General features: G+C 46.5%; 1 protein-coding gene across 3 annotated transcripts in view; it reads right to left on the bottom strand.

Annotated features, from left to right (window-relative positions):
• Positions 1-13325, bottom strand: part of LOC135827709 (WD repeat-containing protein 35-like) — a 64396-nt gene extending 51071 nt beyond the window's left edge. Inside the window, exons 1-4 of one of the 3 annotated variants that reach the window (XM_065340162.1) lie at positions 12996-13325; positions 11956-12098; positions 5440-5579; positions 2097-2242 (exon numbers count right to left, since the gene is read on the bottom strand). The gene's annotated coding sequence lies outside the window, so the exon portion shown is untranslated. Of the gene's footprint in view, positions 1-2096; positions 2254-5439; positions 5580-11955; positions 12119-12995 lie in introns of those variants that run through there. The other 2 variants (XM_065340163.1, XM_065340164.1) reach the window with 2 other exon arrangements.
• Between the last annotated feature and the right edge of the window lie 1181 nt (positions 13326-14506).

The raw sequence follows: 14506 nt of genomic DNA, 5'->3' as shown, positions 1-14506 counted from the left end.
TGGGTGGACGTCTGATGACTGGGTTTGTGGCGCTTCGCTCTAAGATGTATGCCTATGACGGTGAGGAGAGCGGACAGCGTGCAAAAGGCGTTAAAAGGAGTGTGACAAAGCAGTTCACCCTGAGCGACTACGAGCGATGTCTGACACCCCCGGACCGTCTCTGCTCATCCGATGACAGCTATTCGGAGTCATGCTCACCGCGTCTACACCGAGACTATGACCAAAACGTCTCTATCTCCTTTTGATAGTAAGCGATACATCCTGCCTGATGGTGTATCTACGCTGGCATACGGTCACCATCGCATTGCACAGTCAGACGTGCAGTAGCAGCAGCGGCAGCAGCAGCAGCAGCAGCAGTTTCTCGACAGTGAAACGTTATACATGCCATTCATTATTGGTCTGATGATAAACAATTACGGAATATGCATTACATTGTTCAGTTGATCGGGTTTATCGGAGTGAAGTGATGATGGTAGAGTTGACTTTCTGAGTTGACATTCTTTTATCCCGAAAATACGGTACCCGTATTCATTGCAGATGGAATAGCTAGGAAAGGGAAATACTCCCAAGTGACTATTGAACTGCCCGTGGACCTGGCGGAAATCGTGAAGACGGCGATCAAGGTATCGCCGTCGATTCGGCGTGCTATTGCATCGGAGCGGGTAAAGAAGTTATCCACAAACTTCTTTCCAACGAAGTTATCCTCTCCCGTCGCTGGTGGTAAGAAGGTCGGCGTCGACGTGTATATGAAGACGACATCAACTCTCTGCGCTGAAGATTTTACAATGAACAAGGTTGTACAGTACGCCATTTTCGTGTCGGCGGTGTCATGGTGGAGAGACGCTAAAAAGTACAAATGTACGCTCAGTGCTTGCCCGGTGGATAAGATCCCGAAGACCGGAGCAACAATGAGAGCTATGGCAGAAGGTGATGGAGAAATCTTCGTCATTCCCGATGAAGAACTCTGCAAATTGGCAGAGGGTTTCTCCGACTGTGAGATTACCACGAGCTTTCTGATTATCCACGTGTCTATCCAAGTTCAAGTTGATCGGTATCATGAAGAAGTTGTTGCAATAGTCCGACGCGGTGATGGGTATCTCCATACCTCCGTAGGACTTGCCCAAGAACTCGCGGACGAGGTTGTAGCCGCGCAGGTAGGACGACCTGTTGTAGTCGTAAAAGTAGGTACCATCTTCGTTCTGACTACACATCCACTCGAACTTGAGCGGGCTGTCGAAGAGCGTCTCGTCGTTGAGCGTGATGCGCAGCTGTGAAATGTTTGCATGAATCATGGCGAGTCGGTTGGACGAATGGGTGGGATTGTTCGTTTTCAGAGCAGGCTCGTCTCTGCTTTTTAAATCCGTGAAGAAGATGAGGAATTTGCGTGGGATGTCGGTGTTGTGCAGGAGTTCAATGGTTCCCGCATCGTCCGTGATGCTCTTCTGGGTTTGTCTGGCACCCCACGTGTGGAAGTACAGTTGCTTGGAGAGACGCATCTGATCAGTGTAGGTGCGATCCATGCGATACGTAGGCACGACAAGCTCGAGCTGAGTGAGCTCGATCCTAACGTCACCTACGCCACGAGCGCTGTTGTCACCACCTCCATTGTCCGTCAGAAGCACGTATCGAGACATCTCGGCCGGTGGGAGATCGTGCCAGAATCACTCGCGTTGTCACCACCGTTAGGTACACCTACACGGACAATGTTGTAGTCGGGAACAACGGTGTACGGCTAACCCTTGTTCGCACTGTCAAAGCTCTTCGACAGTGACACGCTTCACAACGATTGTAAGGTTCTGGAAAAAGACGTCACTCACGAGATCTCAGTCGGCGGTGCCAGCAGCAGCACTCGCGATAGCTGGACGGATCGTCTGGCACGCGATCTGCACAGACCTCGACGCGTGCATTTTCCCCGCAGACCAGTGACCGTTCACCGTGCACGACACAGAACACACTCCTCAGAAAGGAGTCCAGCGAGACAAGGAACACGACTCCACAGTGCACGCTGCCACATTTGAACTCAACAAACACGAACAAAAAAGAAAAGGAAAAAGACAAAAAATACAACAACAACTACCGCACAGCACTAAACGTACCGGATATAAAATCTTGAATTATGAAGAAATGACCTTCAGCCACCATTGTAGATGGACAATGCAGCTCCAGACGACGACGACGACGACGACGACGGACGCGCGAGAACCGAAGGGCAGCCACAGAGCCCGCAACCACGTAGAAGAAACTGAAGCCAACCACATAGCACAACACACGACAAACAATAAAATTTAGGAAACAAACACTATAATTAAACCGTCTCCCGCAAACAACTACTAACCCATGGACACGCCGCTAATGTAGGTCCCTGAATACTGCTCAAACCCTTACCCTAACCCTAACCCAAACCACCACACTGCTTGCAATAAATTAATAATTTACCCCGCACATAATTACTAACCCGTATACATGCCGCAAACACTAACCCCTAGACGCCACACAAACACTCACCAATGGACCCAGTGCACAGCCCCTAACCCGACTGCAACTATCCCTAACCCTAACCCAAACCCTAAAATCTACACCACACGCAACGAACAAGGAATTATTCACCCCATACGCAATTACAAATCCATAGGTGTGTGGCAAATACTAACCCATAGGTATGTGGCAAATACTAACCCATAGGTATGGGGCAAATACTAACCCATAGACACTACGCAATTACTAACCCATAGGTATGTGGCAAATACTAACCCATAGACACTACACAACTATTAATGAATGGGGTAGTGCACAACCCCAACCCTGATCCCAACTCTGGCCCCAACCCTAACCCTAACCCTAAAAACACTACACCACTTACGAATTAAATTTATCCCATTCGCAATCACTAATGCGTAGATATGACGCTATTACTAACCCACAGACGCCGCACAAATATTAATAATTAGGACTGGCTAAGCATTCTTAATAATTCCTAACCCTAACCCTAACCCTAACCCTAACCCTAACCCTTGACAGGCTGTGGTTTGACCCTGTCAATTTTTGGTTTGACCTTGATTACTTTACCGTGACATCCGTCAAATAGTGTTACCAGATCACGTGTAACACCCGTGTACTGCGATGTACCTGTGTTACCATAACTTTTGAAGAAAGTGTGACTTTAACTTTGAAAAGTGTGACGATAACTTTGAAAAGTGTGATGGTAACTTTGAAAAGTGTTTGTTGTGCTGTTACAATAATTTTTTGAAACTGTATCAATGAAATGTCTTTTCTTTTTATTACAAACTCTGTTTTTATCATTATTTGTTAAACTGTGTGCGTGCAACAAGAATACGAACTGGGTGGACGTCTGATGACTGGGTTTGTGGCGCTTCGCTCTAAGATGTATGCCTATGACGGTGAGGAGAGCGGACAGCGTGCAAAAGGCGTTAAAAGGAGTGTGACAAAGCAGTTCACCCTGAGCGACTACGAGCGATGTCTGACACCCCCGGACCGTCTCTGCTCATCCGATGACAGCTATTCGGAGTCATGCTCACCGCGTCTACACCGAGACTATGACCAAAACGTCTCTATCTCCTTTTGATAGTAAGCGATACATCCTGCCTGATGGTGTATCTACGCTGGCATACGGTCACCATCGCATTGCACAGTCAGACGTGCAGTAGCAGCAGCGGCAGCAGCAGCAGCAGCAGCAGTTTCTCGACAGTGAAACGTTATACATGCCATTCATTATTGGTCTGATGATAAACAATTACGGAATATGCATTACATTGTTCAGTTGATCGGGTTTATCGGAGTGAAGTGATGATGGTAGAGTTGACTTTCTGAGTTGACATTCTTTTATCCCGAAAATACGGTACCCGTATTCATTGCAGATGGAATAGCTAGGAAAGGGAAATACTCCCAAGTGACTATTGAACTGCCCGTGGACCTGGCGGAAATCGTGAAGACGGCGATCAAGGTATCGCCGTCGATTCGGCGTGCTATTGCATCGGAGCGGGTAAAGAAGTTATCCACAAACTTCTTTCCAACGAAGTTATCCTCTCCCGTCGCTTCGCTGGTGGTAAGAAGGTCGGCGTCGACGTGTATATGAAGACGACATCAACTCTCTGCGCTGAAGATTTTACAATGAACAAGGTTGTACAGTACGCCATCTTCGTGTCGGCGGTGTCATGGTGGAGAGACGCTAAAAAGTACAAATGTACGCTCAGTGCTTGCCCGGTGGATAAGATCCCGAAGACCGGAGCAACAATGAGAGCTATGGCAGAAGGTGATGGAGAAACCTTCGTCATTCCCGATGAAGAACTCTGCAAATTGGCAGAGGGTTTCTCCGACTGTGAGATTACCACGAGCTTTCTGATTATCCACGTGTCTATCCAAGTTCAAGTTGATCGGTATCATGAAGAAGTTGTTGCAATAGTCCGACGCGGTGATGGGTATCTCCATACCTCCGTAGGACTTGCCCAAGAACTCGCGGACGAGGTTGTAGCCGCGCAGGTAGGACGACCTGTTGTAGTCGTAAAAGTAGGTACCATCTTTGTTCTGACTACACATCCACTCGAACTTGAGCGGGCTGTCGAAGAGCGTCTCGTCGTTGAGCGTGATGCGCAGCTGTGAAATGTTTGCATGAATCATGGCGAGTCGGTTGGACGAATGGGTGGGATTGTTCGTTTTCAGAGCAGGCTCGTCTCTGCTTTTTAAATCCGTGAAGAAGATGAGGAATTTGCGTGGGATGTCGGTGTTGTGCAGGAGTTCAATGGTTCCCGCATCGTCCGTGATGCTCTTCTGGGTTTGTCTGGCACCCCACGTGTGGAAGTACAGTTGCTTGGAGAGACGCATCTGATCAGTGTAGGTGCGATCCATGCGATACGTAGGCACGACAAGCTCGAGCTGAGTGAGCTCGATCCTAACGTCACCTACGCCACGAGCGCTGTTGTCACCACCTCCATTGTCCGTCAGAAGCACGTATCGAGACATCTCGGCCGGTGGGAGATCGTGCCAGAATCACTCGCGTTGTCACCACCGTTAGGTACACCTACACGGACAATGTTGTAGTCGGGAACAACGGTGTACGGCTAACCCTTGTTCGCACTGTCAAAGCTCTTCGACAGCGACACGCTTCACAACGATCGTAAGGTTCTGGAAAAAGACGTCACTCACGAGATCTCAGTCGGCGGCGCCAGCAGCAGCACTCGCGATAGCTGGACGGATCGTCTGGCACGCGATCTGCACAGACCTCGACGCGTGCACTTTCCCCGCAGACCAGTGACCGTTCACCGTGCACGACACAGAACACACTCCTCAGAAAGGAGTCCAGCGAGACAAGGAACACGACTCCACAGTGCACGCTGCCACATTTGAACTCAACAAACACAAACAAAAAAGAAAAGGAAAAAGACAAAAAATACAACAACAACTACCGCACAGCACTAAACGTACCGGATATAAAATCTTGAATTATGAAGAAATGGCCTTCAGCCACCATTGTAGATGGACAATGCAGCTCCAGACGACGACGACGACGACGGACGCGCGAGAACCGAAGGGCAGCCACAGAGCCCGCAACCACGTAGAAGAAACTGAAGCCAACCACATAGCACAACACACGACAAACAATAAAATTTAGGAAACAAACACTATGATTAAACCATCTCCCGCAAACAACTACTAACCCATGACCACGCCGCTAATGTAGGTCCCTGAATACTGCTCAAACCCTTACCCTAACCCTAACCCAAACCACCACACTGCTTACAATAAATTAAAAATTTACCCCGCACATAATTACTAACCCGTATACATGCCGCAAACACTAACCCCTAGACGCCACACAAACACTCACCAATGGACCCAGTGCACAGCCCCTAACCCGACTGCAACTATCCCTAACCCTAACCCAAACCCTAAAATCTACACCACACGCAACGAACAAGGAATTATTCACCCCATACGCAATTACAAATCCATAGGTGTGTGGCAAATACTAACCCATAGGTATGGGGCAAATACTAACCCATAGACACTACGCAATTACTAACCCATAGGTATGTGGCAAATACTAACCCATAGACACTACACAACTATTAATGAATGGGGTAGTGCACAACCCCAACCCTGATCCCAACTCTGGCCCCAACCCTAACCCTAACCCTAAAAACACTACACCACTTACGAATTAAATTTATCCCATTCGCAATCACTAATGCGTAGATATGACGCTATTACTAACCCACAGACGCCGCACAAATATTAATAATTAGTACTGGCTAAGCATTCTTAATAATTCCTAACCCTAACCCTAACCCTAACCCTAACCCTAACCCTTGACAGGCTGTGGTTTGACCCTGTCAATTTTTGGTTTGACCTTGATTACTTTACCGTGACATCCGTCAAATAGTGTTACCAGATCACGTGTAACACCCGTGTACTGCGATGTACCTGTGTTACCATAACTTTTGAAGAAAGTGTGACTTTAACTTTGAAAAGTGTGACGATAACTTTGAAAAGTGTGATGGTAACTTTGAAAAGTGTTTGTTGTGCTGTTACAATAATTTTTTGAAACTGTATCAATGAAATGTCTTTTCTTTTTATTACAAACTCTGTTTTATCATTATTTGTTAAACTGTGTGCGTGCAACAAGAATACGAACTGGGTGGACGTCTGATGACTGGGTTTGTGGCGCTTCGCTCTAAGATGTATGCCTATGACGGTGAGGAGAGCGGACAGCGTGCAAAAGGCGTTAAGGTGGCTCCTACCCCTCGGGTCCAAATTTTTTTTGTTTGAAACGTGGCTACAAACGATTGTACTTTGTTCCGTTGGATATCTAGTGTACGGAGACAAATTTTTATCAAGTTCTACCGGCCGGTTTCACTCGAGGGAGGGGCCAAACATAGCATACTCACAATTGCCAATTTAGGCCAAAAAATACCGGAAAACCACTTTTTTGGCCGTAGCACCGGTAGTTACCCCCTTTTTCTTGATGTCCAACATCAGGACAGTAGTATACTTGCTAAATATCAGCATAAGCTGTAGAAGTGGGTAGAATTCTGCGAGAAGGTGACCTTTTTTCTCTTTTCGGAATCATCCCATTTCAGCGCACACGTCCCACATATTAGCCCCGCCCACAAGTATTTGACTCTGGACTTGCCCTGTATTCGATGGTTATGCTATCATAACCTAATAATGGTACTGTGTAACAAGTTTGAGCAGGTTCTACCGAAGGTAACTCGTGAAATAAAACTTTGAAGTTTCAAGTGATGCCGTATTTCAAGAATCAGCACATTGCACTGGGACATTGTCCAACGCCTTAGAACCCCTGACTCCACCATACGACAGATACGTGTCTTACAATAATTGATTGCAACATCTTCCGAACATAGTAGTAGAGCTTTGGATCATGTTTTAGCAGTTTCCACCGAAGCTAACTACCAAAATAGTACTTTGAAGTCGCCCACATACTAAATGCCATAGCTGAGCTTGTGCATTGAGTGTATGGTCTAAAGGTTTTCACAACTGGCTCCAATGCGGCAGATACGTGTCTTACATTACTTGATTGCAACATCTTCAGAACATAGTAGTAGAGCTTTGGATCAAGTTTTAGCAGTTTCCACCGAAGCTAACTACCAAAATAGAACTTTGAAGTCGCCCACATACTAAATGCCATAGCTGAGCATGTGCATTGAGTGTATGGTCTAAAGGTTTTCACAACTAGCTCCAATGCGGCAGATACGTGTCTTACATTACTTGATTGCAACATCTTCAGAACATAGTAGTAGAGCTTTGGATCAAGTTTAGACAGTTTCTACTGAAGCAAACTACCAAAATAGAACTTTGAAGTCGCCCACATACTAAATGCCATACATGTAGCTGAGCATGTGTATTGAGTGTACATGTATGCTCTAGTGTTTTTCACAACTTTCTCCAACATGAAGCCGATAGTGATGTGGAATTTGTTGACTGCTTTGTCCAAAACATAGTGCTAAAGCAATGCACATTGGGCACTTTCTACTGGTAATGTAATTATTATAATATACAGTGTTTGCTGCCAACATAGCAAGACATACTTCTATACTAAATGCGTATTCCACGGGGTACGGTCCAATGGCTTTTCACTTCACATCTAGTCACTGTTCTTCGTGCATTACTTGAATGCTTAGCCGGTCTCCGTGGTAATGAAGCTAAGAGCCACACTGGAGAAGTTTCTACTGAAGCTAACTATCAAAAATATAAAATTTCCAAGATGCTACTATTACATCAAGTAGCTGTGTGCAATGCCACTCTGTTGAACACAGTAAGCAAAATCGAGTCACTAAAACCCTATTTGCCAGATACAAGCTGTTGAGACTGATAGCAGCTGTATGATCTGATATGGATGGCGGTTCCACACTGACCAGCACATGTACACGCGCACAGGCAGAAGAACACACAAGTAATACACCTAACGTTACTTCGAAGTACACTGTGTACATCATGTAAATACAAGCGTATATACAAGCATAACTCCTGTTCTCCACAACTGGCAGTCCTGGGCCACTCCAGCTGGTCAGAGTGCAATACTTTCTGCAGCAGGCTTGACTTGGAAAGCTACTCACAACTGCCATGGCTGCAACATAAGACTTAGTATTACCAGCGCTTTTACAGTGCTACTTGTATTATATTATTGTCAATCCATTGTGGTGCGGCATGGCACTCGTTTTCAACAACCGAGTTTATGTCATTAGTTGCATATCCAACACCAGCAGAAAAAAAGAGGGGTGGGGGGCAAATTACCACAGTTCAACACTAGTCATACTGAACGGCGTTATGCCATGCCAGGCGCGCACACAAAACGCCCGCGCGAGCGCGCATGCATGTACACACCCGGGTGACACACATTGATGCGACTTTACATAGCCTGCACTGTCGTTCTATGTCATAGGAGTGAGTGCACACACATATATGTACATATAGATTGCCTAATTTTGCATACGTAATAAAATTGTATATGTATTGTATACACTGTCACACATGTGCGTGCACATATAGATAAACTCAACGGCATACGCATGAGTGTGTGCCAGTAGGGCCACATGCCAATTATCGGATTAGTCTGTGAAAGTTGCACGGCACGACAAACTTTCGGACAGTCTAAAGATATGACACAATGAATGTGGAATACCCTCCAGTGTGTAAGACCATTTCATATCTATTTCGCAGCGTTTGTGATTTTCGGAGCGTCCCTGTTGATATTTGATGTCCTCACTTGGTTGATGACACAGTCACAAATTATCAAATTCACCTCCAATGCCATCCAATCTGCCGCACGGTTCCGCGATACATGTACAGCGAACGGTGTTGAGGAAAGCCATGCAGCAATAAAACAGTCGAGACTCCCAAGCAGAGGATACAATTCTCGCAACAGCGTATTGAAGTACGAATTGTTCTAAACAATTTTCAAGACACAATTACAAAAATTGAAGTGCGTCTTGAAACGTGTTTGAAGTGCTTCGATGTATTTACCTTCGATCTCCCTGAATCGATCCATCCACAGCTACCTGACGAATTTGCTAGTCAGTGCGGGAGATGATCGAGCAAGTTATAATTATTTGAAGGTCGCGAGATGTCAGTGGCACTGGCAGGAAATCTACACAAGCGTGTTCTGAAATAATTTTCTAATACTCAGGCATGATTCAAGAGCGGACTTTGATTTCTCCCTTCTTATGGTACGAGCACCAGTCGACATTGCATTCTTGGAAAATCTTCTGCGAGTGCTGCCTTCCCCTTTCAGAGAAAGAACGAGTGAAGAGGGACACTAGCAGCAGGTTCTAGCTAGGTCGCCAGAATTGCAGAAAAGCGAGAAGACGTTTCCTACAACGATTGATCGCACAAAAATCATCGCTACCGAAAAATTTACTGAAAATCTACACTTTTCAAACGATGCGCGCGCAGAGGGTGTGAGCCACCTTAAAAGGAGTGTGACAAAGCAGTTCACCCTGAGCGACTACGAGCGATGTCTGACACCCCCGGACCGTCTCTGCTCATCCGATGACAGCTATTCGGAGTCATGCTCACCGCGTCTACACCGAGACTATGACCAAAACGTCTCTATCTCCTTTTGATAGTAAGCGATACATCCTGCCTGATGGTGTATCTACGCTGGCATACGGTCACCATCGCATTGCACAGTCAGACGTGCAGTAGCAGCAGCGGCAGCAGCAGCAGCAGCAGCAGCAGTTTCACGACAGTGAAACGTTATACATGCCATTCATTATTGGTCTGATGATAAACAATTACGGAATATGCATTACATTGTTCAGTTGATCGGGTTTATCGGAGTGAAGTGATGATGGTAGAGTTGACTTTCTGAGTTGACATTCTTTTATCCCGAAAATACGGTACCCGTATTCATTGCAGATGGAATAGCTAGGAAAGGGAAATACTCCCAAGTGACTATTGAACTGCCCGTGGACCTGGCGGAAATCGTGAAGACGGCGATCAAGGTATCGCCGTCGATTCGGCGTGCTATTGCATCGGAGCGGGTAAAGAAGTTATCCACAAACTTCTTTCCAACGAAGTTATCCTCTCCCGTCGCTTCGCTGGTGGTAAGAAGGTCGGCGTCGACGTGTATATGAAGACGACATCAACTCTCTGCGCTGAAGATTTTACAATGAACAAGGTTGTACAGTACGCCATCTTCGTGTCGGCGGTGTCATGGTGGAGAGACGCTAAAAAGTACAAATGTACGCTCAGTGCTTGCCCGGTGGATAAGATCCCGAAGACCGGAGCAACAATGAGAGCTATGGCAGAAGGTGATGGAGAAACCTTCGTCAGTCCCGATGAAGAACTCTGCAAATTGGCAGAGGGTTTCTCCGACTGTGAGATTACCACGAGCTTTCTGATTATCCACGTGTCTATCCAAGTTCAAGTTGATCGGTATCATGAAGAAGTTGTTGCAATAGTCCGACGCGGTGATGGGTATCTCCATACCTCCGTAGGACTTGCCCAAGAACTCGCGGACGAGGTTGTAGCCGCGCAGGTAGGACGACCTGTTGTAGTCGTAAAAGTAGGTACCATCTTCGTTCTGACTACACATCCACTCGAACTTGAGCGGGCTGTCGAAGAGCGTCCCGTCGTTGAGCGTGATGCGCAGCTGTGAAATGTTTGCATGAATCATGGCGAGTCGGTTGGACGAATGGGTGGGATTGTTCGTTTTCAGAGCAGGCTCGTCTCTGCTTTTTAAATCCGTGAAGAAGATGAGGAATTTGCGTGGGATGTCGGTGTTGTGCAGGAGTTCAATGGTTCCCGCATCGTCCGTGATGCTCTTCTGGGTTTGTCTGGCACCCCACGTGTGGAAGTACAGTTGCTTGGAGAGACGCATCTGATCAGTGTAGGTGCGATCCATGCGATACGTAGGCACGACAAGCTCGAGCTGAGTGAGCTCGATCCTAACGTCACCTACGCCACGAGCGCTGTTGTCACCACCTCCATTGTCCGTCAGAAGCACGTATCGAGACATCTCGGCCGGTGGGAGATCGTGCCAGAATCACTCGCGTTGTCACCACCGTTAGGTACACCTACACGGACAATGTTGTAGTCGGGAACAACGGTGTACGGCTAACCCTTGTCGCACTGTCAAAGCTCTTCGACAGCGACACGCTTCACAACGATTGTAAGGTTCTGGAAAAAGACGTCACTCACGAGATCTCAGTCGGCGGCGCCAGCAGCAGCACTCGCGATAGCTGGACGGATCGTCTGGCACGCGATCTGCACAGACCTCGACGCGTGCACTTTCCCCGCAGACCAGTGACCGTTCAGCGTGCACGACACAGAACACACTCCTCAGAAAGGAGTCCAGCGAGACAAGGAACACGACTCCACAGTGCACGCTGCCACATTTGAACTCAACAAACACAAACAAAAAAGAAAAGGAAAGAGACAAAAAAAACAATAACAACTACCGCACAGCACTAAACGTACCGGATATAAAATCTTGAATTATGAAGAAATGGCCTTCAGCCACCATTGTAGATGGACAATGCAGCTCCAGACGACGACGACGACGACGACGGACGCGCGAGAACCGAAGGGCAGCCACAGAGCCCGCAACCACGTAGAAGAAACTGAAGCCAACCACATAGCACAACACACGACAAACAATAAAATTTAGGAAACAAACACTATAATTAAACCGTCTCCCGCAAACAACTACTAACCCATGGACACGCCGCTAATGTAGGTCCCTGAATACTGCTCAAACCCTTACCCTAACCCTAACCCAAACCACCACACTGCTTGCAATAAATTGAAAATTTACCCCGCACATAATTACTAACCCGTATACATGCCGCAAACACTAACCCCTAGACGCCACACAAACACTCACCAATGGACCCAGTGCACAGCCCCTAACCCGACTGCAACTATCCCTAACCCTAACCCAAACCCTAAAATCTACACCACACGCAACGAACAAGGAATTATTCACCCCATACGCAATTACAAATCCATAGGTGTGTGGCAAATACTAACCCATAGGTATGGGGCAAATACTAACCCATAGGTATGTGGCAAATACTAACCCATAGACACTACACAACTATTAATGAATGGGGTAGTGCACAACCCCAACCCTGATCCCAACTCTGGCCCCAACCCTAACCCTAACCCTAAAAACACTACACCACTTACGAATTAAATTTATCCCACTCGCAATCACTAATGCGTAGATATGTCGCTATTACTAACCCACAGACGCCGCACAAATATTAATAATTAGTACTGGCTAAGCATTCTTAATAATTCCTAACCCTAACCCTAAAAACACTACACCACTTACGAATTAAATTTATCCCACCCGCAATCACTAATGCGTAGATATGACGCTATTACTAACCCATAGACGCCGCACAAATATTAATAATTATATATATCTACAAGCCTACGAAATAAAATAATGTAAGGGGATGGCCACCCGAACACCAACTGCATGCCTACAGGACACTACAGCAGGCACATACCTGCTCCAACTGGAGACAACACCGTAGAGACGAGTAGATAGACTAGCGACAGCTACGAGATTCAATCTCAACTCTCACACGGCGACACCAACTGGACTACTAGAACTGAGCGCCGCAGCGCGAGCAAATAACAACTAGAGAACGGACCGCTAAACTGACGCGACCAGTGCGCACCACGACTACTCTTGCACGAACGCTGATACGCAGCAGGAACACCTCAGCACAGATAAACTAGACAATAGCACACTGACTGCTACACTGGACTAGCACAGCTAAAGACAACTCAAGAAAATACTTAGATCCTGCACCAAAACAAAGAACACTGCTAATAACAGAACCAAGGGTCACAAGTAATAGTTAGATCCTGCACCAAAACAAAGAACACTGATAATAACAGAACCAAGGCAAAAAAATAAATACACAGACCAGTACTACTACTACTCTAGTACTACTGTACTACTACAAATACAATGAGTCGTGAATGCCTACGAGGAGTAGAACGCGACTGGGCTGAGTACAAAATAAGGCTGCGTTTACACGACAACGCACGGCCAGTTTTCCGTTTTCAGTCCCGCATTTCTTTTTTCGTTTTCGTACGTTTACACGATCAAAGCCGATCCGAGGTGGTCTCCGTTTGTACCGTTTTCAAGCGTCTAGTGCCGTCTACACGAGAGCAAAGGATCCGCCAAAGTAACAGTTAGTTCGTCATGTGCCAAGTGTTGCCGTGGAAGCACCAATCACACTCAAGTAATGGTTGAAAACAGGCACACGACAACACACGTCACATGACGAAAATTGTAAAAACAATTTTTTGGATTGTCGGATCCGTGTAAACGGCCGAAAACGAAACAAACGTGACGGAAAACGAGGCCAGCACACCGTTTCGACTGCACACCCAAATTTATCCGGCAGAACATTTCCGTTTTCAAATTCTTCCACCTTGGCCAGCGTTTTGGTTTTCTTCCGTTTTCGTGTACAACCTTTACGTTTTGCTCCGCGTACCGTGTAAATGAACCATGGATCCGAAAGGATTTCGTTGCGTTTTCGCCCCCAGCGTTGTCGTGAAAACGCAGCCTAAGACGCCAGAGCACGCGACCTAAAAATAACAGTTATACTACTAAGAAGTAGTCAAGTGACCATGGTGACGGCACGTACACTTACTAGGACTGTCAAGTGACCAGTGGTGACACGGCACGTGCAGACTGTTGCCCGCACACAAACTACAGCTAGCTAGTACTACAGGTCGTCCCTCGTTAATACATAATCTCTGGGACTTGACAAATGTTATGTATTAACGGGGTTTATGTACTAAACGAAAGTGTACATAACGTGCTTGGGTACCAGAATTTTTCACTTTTTTCAACTTTTCTGAGTGTTTCTTGCTACCATGACTAGGTATAGGGAGCGAGATATTCTTTATTCCCTCGATATAACATAAACATTATGTTATAACGGTCACAGTCAGCGACGATTCTATAGTGCACATGATACATGACCAGTCTTGCCTGTAC

The sequence above is a fragment of the Sycon ciliatum genome, chromosome 11, assembly GCF_964019385.1.
Source record: "Sycon ciliatum chromosome 11, ocSycCili1.1, whole genome shotgun sequence".
Taxonomy (NCBI): domain Eukaryota; kingdom Metazoa; phylum Porifera; class Calcarea; order Leucosolenida; family Sycettidae; genus Sycon; species Sycon ciliatum.
Note: the sequence above shows the minus strand (reverse complement) of the source record. Positions and strands in the feature narration are given on the sequence as shown.